This window comes from Camellia sinensis, unplaced genomic scaffold (genome assembly GCF_055761805.1).
Source record: "Camellia sinensis isolate YWXY unplaced genomic scaffold, ASM5576180v1 Unanchor6, whole genome shotgun sequence".
NCBI lineage: Eukaryota > Viridiplantae > Streptophyta > Magnoliopsida > Ericales > Theaceae > Camellia > Camellia sinensis.
In genome coordinates, this window is record NW_028129474.1 from 14335001 (window position 1) to 14344832 (window position 9832).

Below are 9832 nucleotides of genomic sequence, written 5' to 3' on the forward strand. Positions count from 1 at the left end.
CCATGCCGGTCCGTTGCCCGGCATGCCACGGCCGTGGCGGCATGGCAAGCCACGGCCTCGGCCAGCATGCCATGCCCCGGCCTCGCCCAGCATGCCATGGCACGGTCTTGGTCAGCATGCCATGCCATGGCACCGCCTTGTGCAACGTTGGCCAGCATGCCTTGGCCGGCATGCCATGCCAATGCCTTGGGCCAACATGGCGTGCCACGGGCTGGGCGAGCATGGCATGCCACGGGCTGGGCGAGCATGCCACGCCACGGCCTTGGCTAGCAGCAAGGCATGCCACGGCCTCGGCGAGCATGCCATGCCATGCCAAGGCCAAGGCCAAGGCCAAAGCCAAGGCCAAGGCCAAGGCCAAGGCAGTGGGCAAGGCCAAGTCCCTGTGCAAGGCATGGCCAAGGCCAAGGCCATGGCATGCCACCGCCTCGATCGATCTTTTTGAACATGATTCTTTTATAATCTTACCCAAACCGTGCAACACAATTAAAAATGCACTACAATCAATTTTAAATGTCATTCCCTATTTTTTTGCAATTTTTCTGGAGCTTTTCGAATTTTTAAAGCCCTTATTTGGCATAAAAAAATCAAAATAAAATAAAAAAAATGAAAAAAATAATTTAATAATTTCTATAATTACTAGTGAATCATCCTTTAATTATGGGAATTTTTCCATAATTGTTTGACCATTTTTATTAATTTTTATTATTTTTTAAGTATTAATATCGAAATAAATTAAAATAAAATATTTTCGGTAAAAAAATATTTTTTTTAATTTTTTTTATGGTGTATTACATTATTTCCTACAACTTTCATGTTGAAAGTTTTGGCAAAAAACCATTACTTTTTAAAAAAACCCCATTATGACTCCTCGAACATGCTTGATGTTTCCTCCTGCCAGACTGAAAAGGGCTTAACAGGCTATTATAAGGGGGGGGCACCTCCCTTGCCCAGGGCAAGGCAGTGGCAGGTACGCCCCATGTTGGGCGCGGCCTGGGCTGCGGCCTTGGGTTACATGCACTGCGGCTCGACCGCGGCCTGGGCTGCGGCCTGGGGCGGCTCGGCCGCGGCCTTGGGCGGCCTGGACCGCGGCCTTGGGCGGCCTTGCGCGGCCTGGGCGCGGCCTTGGGCGGCCTGGGCGCGGCCTTGCGCGGCCTGGGCGCGGCCTTGGGCGGCCTGGCCGCGGCCTTGCGCGGCCTGGGCGCGGCCTTGGGCAGCATGGCGTGGCATCCGCGCGGGCGTGGGCGGCCTGGCATGCGCGCGGCATGGGCAGCACGGCATGGCATGCGCACGGCCTGGGCGGCCTGGCATGCAGCCGGCCTGGCATGCCCGCGGCGTGGGCAGCACGGCATGGCATGCGCACGGCCTGGGCGGCCTGGCATGCAGCCGGCCTGGCATGCCCGCGGCGTGGGCAGCACGGCATGGCATGCGCACGGCCTGGGCGGCCTGGCATGCAGCTGGCCTGGGCAGCACGGCATGGCATGCGCACGGCCTGGGCGGCCTGGCATGCAGCCGGCCAGGGCAACCTGGCCTGGCATGCCCGCGGCGTGGGCAGCGTGGCCTGTGCGAATACCGCGCGCGTGGTCTTTTGACCACGTTGCGCGTGTTGCGCGCATGGTCGCGCACGCCTTTGCACGCCTTCGCACGCAACGCACGTCTAGTGATAAGAACCGCAGCCAAGGCAGCCCAGCCCCAAGGCCATGGCCAGCAGCATGGCATGCCACGGCCAAGGCAGGCCAGCCAAAGCCAGCAGCATGCCATGCCAAGGCCAAGGCCAGCAGCATGCCATGCCACGGCCAAGGCAGCCCAGCCAAAGCCAGCAGCATGCCATGCCAAGGCCAAGGCCAGCAGCATGCCATGCCACGGCCAAGGCAGCCCAGCCAAAGCCAGCAGCTTGCCATGCCAAGGCCAAGGCCAGCAGCATGCCATGCCACGGCCAAGGCAGCCCAGCCAAAGCCAGCAGCATGCCATGCCAAGGCCAAGGCCAGCAGCATGCCATGCCACGGCCAAGGCAGCCCAGCCAAAGCCAGCAGCATGCCATGCCAAGGCCTAGGCCAGCAGCATGCCATGCCACGGCCAAGGCAGGCCTGCCAAAGCCAGCAGCATGCCATGCCAAGGCCAAGGCCAGCAGCATGCCATGCCACGGCCAAGGCAGCCCAGCCAAAGCCAGCAGCATGCCATGTCAAGGCCTAGGCCAGCAGCATGCCATGCCACGGCCAAGGCAGCCCAGCCAAAGCCAGCAGCTTGCCATGCCAAGGCCAAGGCCAGCAGCATGCCATGCCACGGCCAAGGCAGCCCAGCCAAAGCCAGCAGCATGCCATGCCAAGGCCAAGGCCAGCAGCATGCCATGCCACGGCCAAGGCAGCCCAGCCAAGGCCAGCAGCATGCCATGCCACGGCCAAGGCAGCCCAGCCAAAGCCAGCAGCTTGCCATGCCAAGGCCAAGGCCAGCAGCATGCCATGCCACGGCCAAGGCAGCCCAGCCAAAGCCAGCAGCATGCCATGCCAAGGCCAAGGCCAGCAGCATGCCATGCCACGGCCAAGGCAGCCCAGCCAAAGCCAGCAGCATGCCATGCCAAGGCCAAGGCCAGCAGCATGCCATGCCACGGCCAAGGCAGCCCAGCCAAAGCCAGCAGCATGCCATGCCAAGGCCTAGGCCAGCAGCATGCCATGCCACGGCCAAGGCAGGCCTGCCAAAGCCAGCAGCATGCCATGCCAAGGCCAAGGCCAGCAGCATGCCATGCCACGGCCAAGGCAGCCCAGCCAAAGCCAGCAGCTTGCCATGCCAAGGCCAAGGCCAGCAGCATGCCATGCCACGGCCAAGGCAGCCCAGCCAAAGCCAGCAGCATGCCATGCCAAGGCCAAGGCCAGCAGCATGCCATGCCACGGCCAAGGCAGCCCAGCCAAAGCCAGCAGCATGCCATGCCAAGGCCTAGGCCAGCAGCATGCCATGCCACGGCCAAGGCAGGCCTGCCAAAGCCAGCAGCATGCAATGCCAAGGCGAAGGCAGCCCAGCCAAAGCCAGCAGCATGCCATGCCAAGGCCAAGGCCAGCAGAATGCCATGCCACGGCCAAGGCAGGCCAGCCAAAGCCAGCAGCATGCCATGCCAAGGCCAAGGCCAGCAGCATGCCATGCCACGGCCAAGGCAGCCCAGGCAAAGCCAGCAGCATGCCATGCCAAGGCCTAGGCCAGCAGCATGCCATGCCACGGCCAAGGCAGGCCAGCCAAAGCCAGCAGCATGCCATGCCAAGGCCAAGGCCAGCAGCATGCCATGCCACGGCCAAGGCAGCCCAGCCAAAGCCAGCAGCATGCCAGGCCAAGGCCTTGGCCAGCAGCATGCCATGCCACGGCCAAGGCAGGCCTGCCAAAGCCAGCAGCATGCCATGCCAAGGCCAAGGCCAGCAGCATGCCATGCCACGGCCAAGGCAGCCCAGCCAAAGCCAGCAGCATGCCATGCCAAGGCCTAGGCCAGCAGCATGCCATGCCACGGCCAAGGCAGCCCAGCCAAAGCCAGCAGCATGCCATGCCAAGGCCAAGGCCAGCAGCATGCCATGCCACGGCCAAGGCAGCCCAGCCAAAGCCAGCAGCATGCCATGCCAAGGCCTAGGCCAGCAGCATGCCATGCCACGGCCAAGGCAGCCCAGCCAAAGCCAGCAGCATGCCATGCCAAGGCCAAGGCCAGCAGCATGCCATGCCACGGCCAAGGCAGCCCAGCCAAAGCCAGCAGCATGCCATGCCAAGGCCTAGGCCAGCAGCATGCCATGCCACGGCCAAGGCAGCCCAGCCAAAGCCAGCAGCATGCCATGCCAAGGCCAAGGCCAGCAGCATGCCATGCCACGGCCAAGGTAGCCCAGCCAAAGCCAGCAGCATGCCATGCCAAGGCCTAGGCCAGCAGCATGCCATGCCACGGCCAAGGCAGCCCAGCCAAAGCCAGCAGCATGCCATGCCATGGCCTAGGCCAGCAGCATGCCATGCCACGGCCAAGGCAGGCCAGCCAAAGCCAGCAGCATGCCATGCCAAGGCCTAGGCCAGCAGCATGCCATGCCACGGCCAAGGCAGGCCAGCCAAAGCCAGCAACATGCCATGCCAAGGCCAAGGCCAGCAGCATGCCATGCCACGGCCAACGCAGCCCAGCCAAAGCCGGCGGCATGCCATGCCAAGGCCAAGGCCAGCAGCATGCCATGCCACGACCAAGGCTGCCAGCCAAAGCCAGCCGCATGCCATGCCAAGGCCTAGGCCAGCAGCATGCCATGCCACGGCCAAGGCACCCCAGCCAAAGCCAGCAGCATGCCATGCCAAGGCCTAGGCCAGCAGCATGCCATGCCACGGCCAAGGCAGCCCAGCCAAGGCCAGCAGCATGCCATGCCACGGCCAAGGCAGCCCAGCCAAAGCCAGCAGCTTGCCATGCCAAGGCCAAGGCCAGCAGCATGCCATGCCACGGCCAAGGCAGCCCAGCCAAAGCCAGCAGCATGCCATGCCAAGGCCAAGGCCAGCAGCATGCCATGCCACGGCCAAGGCAGCCCAGCCAAAGCCAGCAGCATGCCATGCCAAGGCCAAGGCCAGCAGCATGCCATGCCACGGCCAAGGCAGCCCAGCCAAAGCCAGCAGCATGCCATGCCAAGGCCTAGGCCAGCAGCATGCCATGCCACGGCCAAGGCAGGCCTGCCAAAGCCAGCAGCATGCCATGCCAAGGCCAAGGCCAGCAGCATGCCATGCCACGGCCAAGGCAGCCCAGCCAAAGCCAGCAGCATGCCATGCCAAGGCCTAGGCCAGCAGCATGCCATGCCACGGCCAAGGCAGCCCAGGCAAAGCCAGCAGCATGCCATGCCAAGGCCAAGGCCAGCAGAATGCCATGCCACGGCCAAGGCAGGCCAGCCAAAGCCAGCAGCATGCCATGCCAAGGCCAAGGCCAGCAGCATGCCATGCCACGGCCAAGGCAGCCCAGGCAAAGCCAGCAGCATGCCATGCCAAGGCCTAGGCCAGCAGCATGCCATGCCACGGCCAAGGCAGGCCAGCCAAAGCCAGCAGCATGCCATGCCAAGGCCAAGGCCAGCAGCATGCCATGCCACGGCCAAGGCAGCCCAGCCAAAGCCAGCAGCATGCCAGGCCAAGGCCTTGGCCAGCAGCATGCCATGCCACGGCCAAGGCAGGCCTGCCAAAGCCAGCAGCATGCCATGCCAAGGCCAAGGCCAGCAGCATGCCATGCCACGGCCAAGGCAGCCCAGCCAAAGCCAGCAGCATGCCATGCCAAGGCCTAGGCCAGCAGCATGCCATGCCACGGCCAAGGCAGCCCAGCCAAAGCCAGCAGCATGCCATGCCAAGGCCAAGGCCAGCAGCATGCCATGCCACGGCCAAGGCAGCCCAGCCAAAGCCAGCAGCATGCCATGCCAAGGCCTAGGCCAGCAGCATGCCATGCCACGGCCAAGGCAGCCCAGCCAAAGCCAGCAGCATGCCATGCCAAGGCCAAGGCCAGCAGCATGCCATGCCACGGCCAAGGCAGCCCAGCCAAAGCCAGCAGCATGCCATGCCAAGGCCTAGGCCAGCAGCATGCCATGCCACGGCCAAGGCAGCCCAGCCAAAGCCAGCAGCATGCCATGCCAAGGCCAAGGCCAGCAGCATGCCATGCCACGGCCAAGGCAGCCCAGCCAAAGCCAGCAGCATGCCATGCCAAGGCCTAGGCCAGCAGCATGCCATGCCACGGCCAAGGCAGCCCAGCCAAAGCCAGCAACATGCCATGCCAAGGCCAAGGCCAGCAGCATGCCATGCCACGGCCAAGGCAGCCCAGCCAAAGCCAGCAGCATGCCATGCCAAGGCCTAGGCCAGCAGCATGCCATGCCACGGCCAAGGCAGGCCTGCCAAAGCCAGCAGCATGCCATGCCAAGGCCAAGGTCAGCAACATGCCATGCCACGGCCAAGGCAGCCCAGCCAAAGCCAGCAGCATGCCATGCCAAGGCCTAGGCCAGCAGCATGCCATGCCACGGCCAAGGCAGCCCAGCCAAAGCCAGCAGCATGCCATGCCAAGGCCTAGGCCAGCAGCATGCCATGCCACGGCCAAGGCAGCCCAGCCAAAGCCAGCAGCATGCCATGCCAAGGCCAAGGCCAGCAGCATGCCATGCCACGGCCAAGGCAGCCCAGCCAAAGCCAGCAGCATGCCATGCCAAGGCCTAGGCCAGCAGCATGCCATGCCACGGCCAAGGCAGGCCTGCCAAAGCCAGCAGCATGCCATGTCAAGGCCAAGGCCAGCAGCATGCCATGCCACGGCCAAGGCAGCCCAGCCAAAGCCAGCAGCATGCCATGCCATGGCCTAGGCCAGCAGCATGCCATGCCACGGCCAACGCAGGCCAGCCAAAGCCAGCAGCATGCCATGCCAAGGCCTAGGCCAGCAGCATGCCATGCCACGGCCAAGGCAGGCCAGCCAAAGCCAGCAGCATGCCATGCCAAGGCCAAGGCCAGCAGCATGCCATGCCACGGCCAACGCAGCCCAGCCAAAGCCGGCGGCATGCCATGCCAAGGCCAAGGCCAGCAGCATGCCATGCCACGACCAAGGCTGCCAGCCAAAGCCAGCAGCATGCCATGCCAAGCCCTAGGCCAGCAGCATGCCATGCCACGGCCAAGGCAGCCCAGCCTAAGCCAGCAGCATGCCATGCCAAGGCCTAGGCCAGCAGCATGCCATGCCACGGCCAAGGCAGCCCAGCCAAAGCCAGCAGCATGCCATGCCAAGGCCAAGGCCAGCAGCATGGCATGCCACGGCCAAGGCAGCCCAGCCAAAGCCAGCAGCATGCCATGCCAAGGCCAAGGCCAGCAGCATGCCATGCCACGGCCAAGGCAGCCCAGCCAAAGCCGCCAGCATGCCATGCCAAGGCCAAGGCCAAGGCCAGCAGCATGCCATGCCACGGCCAAGGCCAAGGCCAAGGCAGCCCATCCGAAGCCAGCAACATTCCATGGCAAGGCCAACGCAGCCCAGCCAAAGCCGGCGGCATGCCATGCCAAGGCCAAGGCCAGCCGCATGTCTTGCCACGGCCTTGTCCCGCAGCGTGGCGTGCCTTTGCCTTGGGCTAGAACATCGCATGCCACGCCCTTGGCAAGCAATCCTGTCCCTCGTGTAATTGCCATTTGGTTTGGCTTTGACTTACGTATATGTTGCCCTGCGAAATGCTTGTCCCTCGGGTAATAGCCGTTTGGTTGCCTTTGACTTGCGAACCCGTTGCTAGTGCTTTCCCCAGTGGAAGCTTGTTGGGAAAAGTATGTCCCTCGGAAGTTGCCTGTTGCGTTTGTTATTTGCATTCGAGCTATCCGATGCTTGCTGGGTTTCTCTAAGAGTTTTTGCACGTTCGTCGGGCTTTTTAATTATTTATTTACTCATAAAAATTATAATAAAATAAATTAAAAATAAAAAAATAATTAAAAAAATTACTATAATTACTAGTGCCTCATCTTATAATTGTTGGAATTTTTCTAGAATTTTTTGAGTATTTTTAGTAATTTTTATTATTTTTTAAGTATTAAAATTGAAATAAATTAAAATAAAATATTCCGGTGGCCAAATATTTTTTTATAATTTTTTTATGGTGTATTAAATTATTTCATACAACTTTCATGTTGAAAGTTTTGGCAAAAAACCATTACTTTTTAAAAAAACCCCATTATGACTCCTCGAACATGCTTGATGTTTCCTCCTGCCAGATTGAAAAGGGCTTAACAGGCTATTATAAGGGGGGGGCACCTCCCTTAAGGCTGGCCAGCATGGCCAGGCCACAGGCCACGCCTATGCCTAGGCGGGCGCTTGGCACATGCCATCGCTTGGCTTGTGGCATTGGCTTGTGGCATCGAAACTACATAGCCAAGCACGGGATGCGTCGAGTGGCTGCCCGCGGCGGTGGCGGTGGCACGTTGGCCTAGGCCAGCATGCCATGCCACAGCCTTGGCCAGCAACATGGCATGCCAAAGCCTTGGCCAGCAGCATGCCATGCCTTGGCCTTGGCAAGCATGTCATGCCACGGCCTTGGCCAGCAGCATGCCATGCCACGGCCTTGGCCAGCAGCATGCCATGCCCCGGCCTTGGCCAGCAGCATGCCATGCCACGGCCTTGGCCAGCAGCATGCCATGCCACAGCCTTGGCCAGCAGCATGCCATGCCACAGCCTTGGCCAGCAACATGGCATGCCAAAGCCTTGGCCAGCAGCATGCCATGCCTTGGCCTTGGCAAGCATGTCATGCCACGGCCTTGGCCAACAGCATGCCATGCCACGGCCTTGGCCAGCAGCATGCCATGCCACGGCCTTGGCCAGCAGCATGCCATGCCACGGCCTTGGCCAGCAGCATGCCATGCCACAGCCTTGGCCAGCAACATGGCATGCCAAAGCCTTGGCCAGCAGCACGCCATGCCCCGGCCTTGGCAAGCTTGTCATGCCACGGCCATGGCCAGCAGCGTGCTATGCCCCGGCCTTGGCCAGCAGCTTGCCATGCCACGACCTTGGCCAGCAGCTTGCCATGCCCCGGCCTTGGCCAGCATGTCATGCCACGGCCTTGGCCAGCAGCATGCCATGCCACGGCCTTGGCCAGCAACATGGCATGCCGCGGCCTTGGCCGGCAGCATGGCATGCCGCGGCCTTGGCCGGCAGCATGCCATGCCGCGGCCTTTGCCGGCAGCATGCCATGCCGCGGCCTTTGCCAGCAGCATGGCAAGCCCAAGCCTTGGTCAGCAGCAGCATGCCATGCCAATGCCTTGGCCAGCAGCATGCCTTGCCACGGCCTCGTCCAGCAGCATGGCATGCCACGCCACGGCCTCGGCCATCAGCATGCCTTGCCACGGCCTCGGCCATCAGCATGCCTTGCCACGGCCTTGTCCAGCAGCATGGCATGCCCGGCCTTGGCCAGCAGCATGTCATGCCACGGCCTTGGCAAGCATGCCAAGCCATGGCCTTGGCAAGCATGCCATGTCCCTCGGGTAATTGTACAAGTTGCCTTGCGAAATGCATGTCCCTCGGTTAAATTGCCATTTGGTTGGCTTTGGCGTGCGAACGAGTTGCCTGTGCTTTCCTTGTGGAAGCTTGTTGCGAGAAGTATGTCCCTCGAAAGTTGCCTGTTGCGTTTGTTATTTGCATTCGCGCTAACCGGTGCTTGCTCGGCCTCTCTAAATGTTTTCGCGCGTTCGTCGGGCTTCTTGGTCCTTCGGGGGGTGATTCGTTTTGGGGGGCTGGTGCACAGTGTACGTCGTGGCGCGTGAGTTGTGTTCGGTTTGTGCGAGTTGGACGGATCCCTGCCTGTGCAGCGAACTCCACTGTTGCATTCCTCCATGTCCCTCGGGTTGTCTTCGACTCGCCTTCGGGTTGCTTGCGCTTCCCTAGTGGAAGGTGCCTTGCGAAAAGCGTGTCCCTCGGGTAATTGCCATTTGGTTGGCTTTGACGTTCGAACGAGTTGCCTATGCTTTCCTAGTGGAAGCTTGTTGCGAAAAGTATGTCCCTCGAAAGTTGCCTGTTGCGTTTGTTATTCGCATTCGCGCTAACCGGTGCTTGCTCGGCCTCTCTAAATGTTTTCGCGCGTTCGTCGGGCTTCTTAGTCCTTCGGGGGGTGATTCGTTTTGGGGGGCTGGTGCACAGTGTACGTCGTGGCGCGTGAGTTGTGTTCGGTTTGTGCGAGTTGGACGGATCCCTGCCTGTGCAGCGAACTCCACTGGTGCATTCCTCCATGTCCCTCGGGTTGTCTTCGACTCGCCTTCGGGTTGCCTGCGCTTCCCTAGTGGAAGGTGCCTTGCGAAAAGCGTGTCCCTCGGGTAATTGCCATTTGGTTGGCTTTGACGTTCGAACGAGTTGCCTATGCTTTCCTAGTGGAAGCTT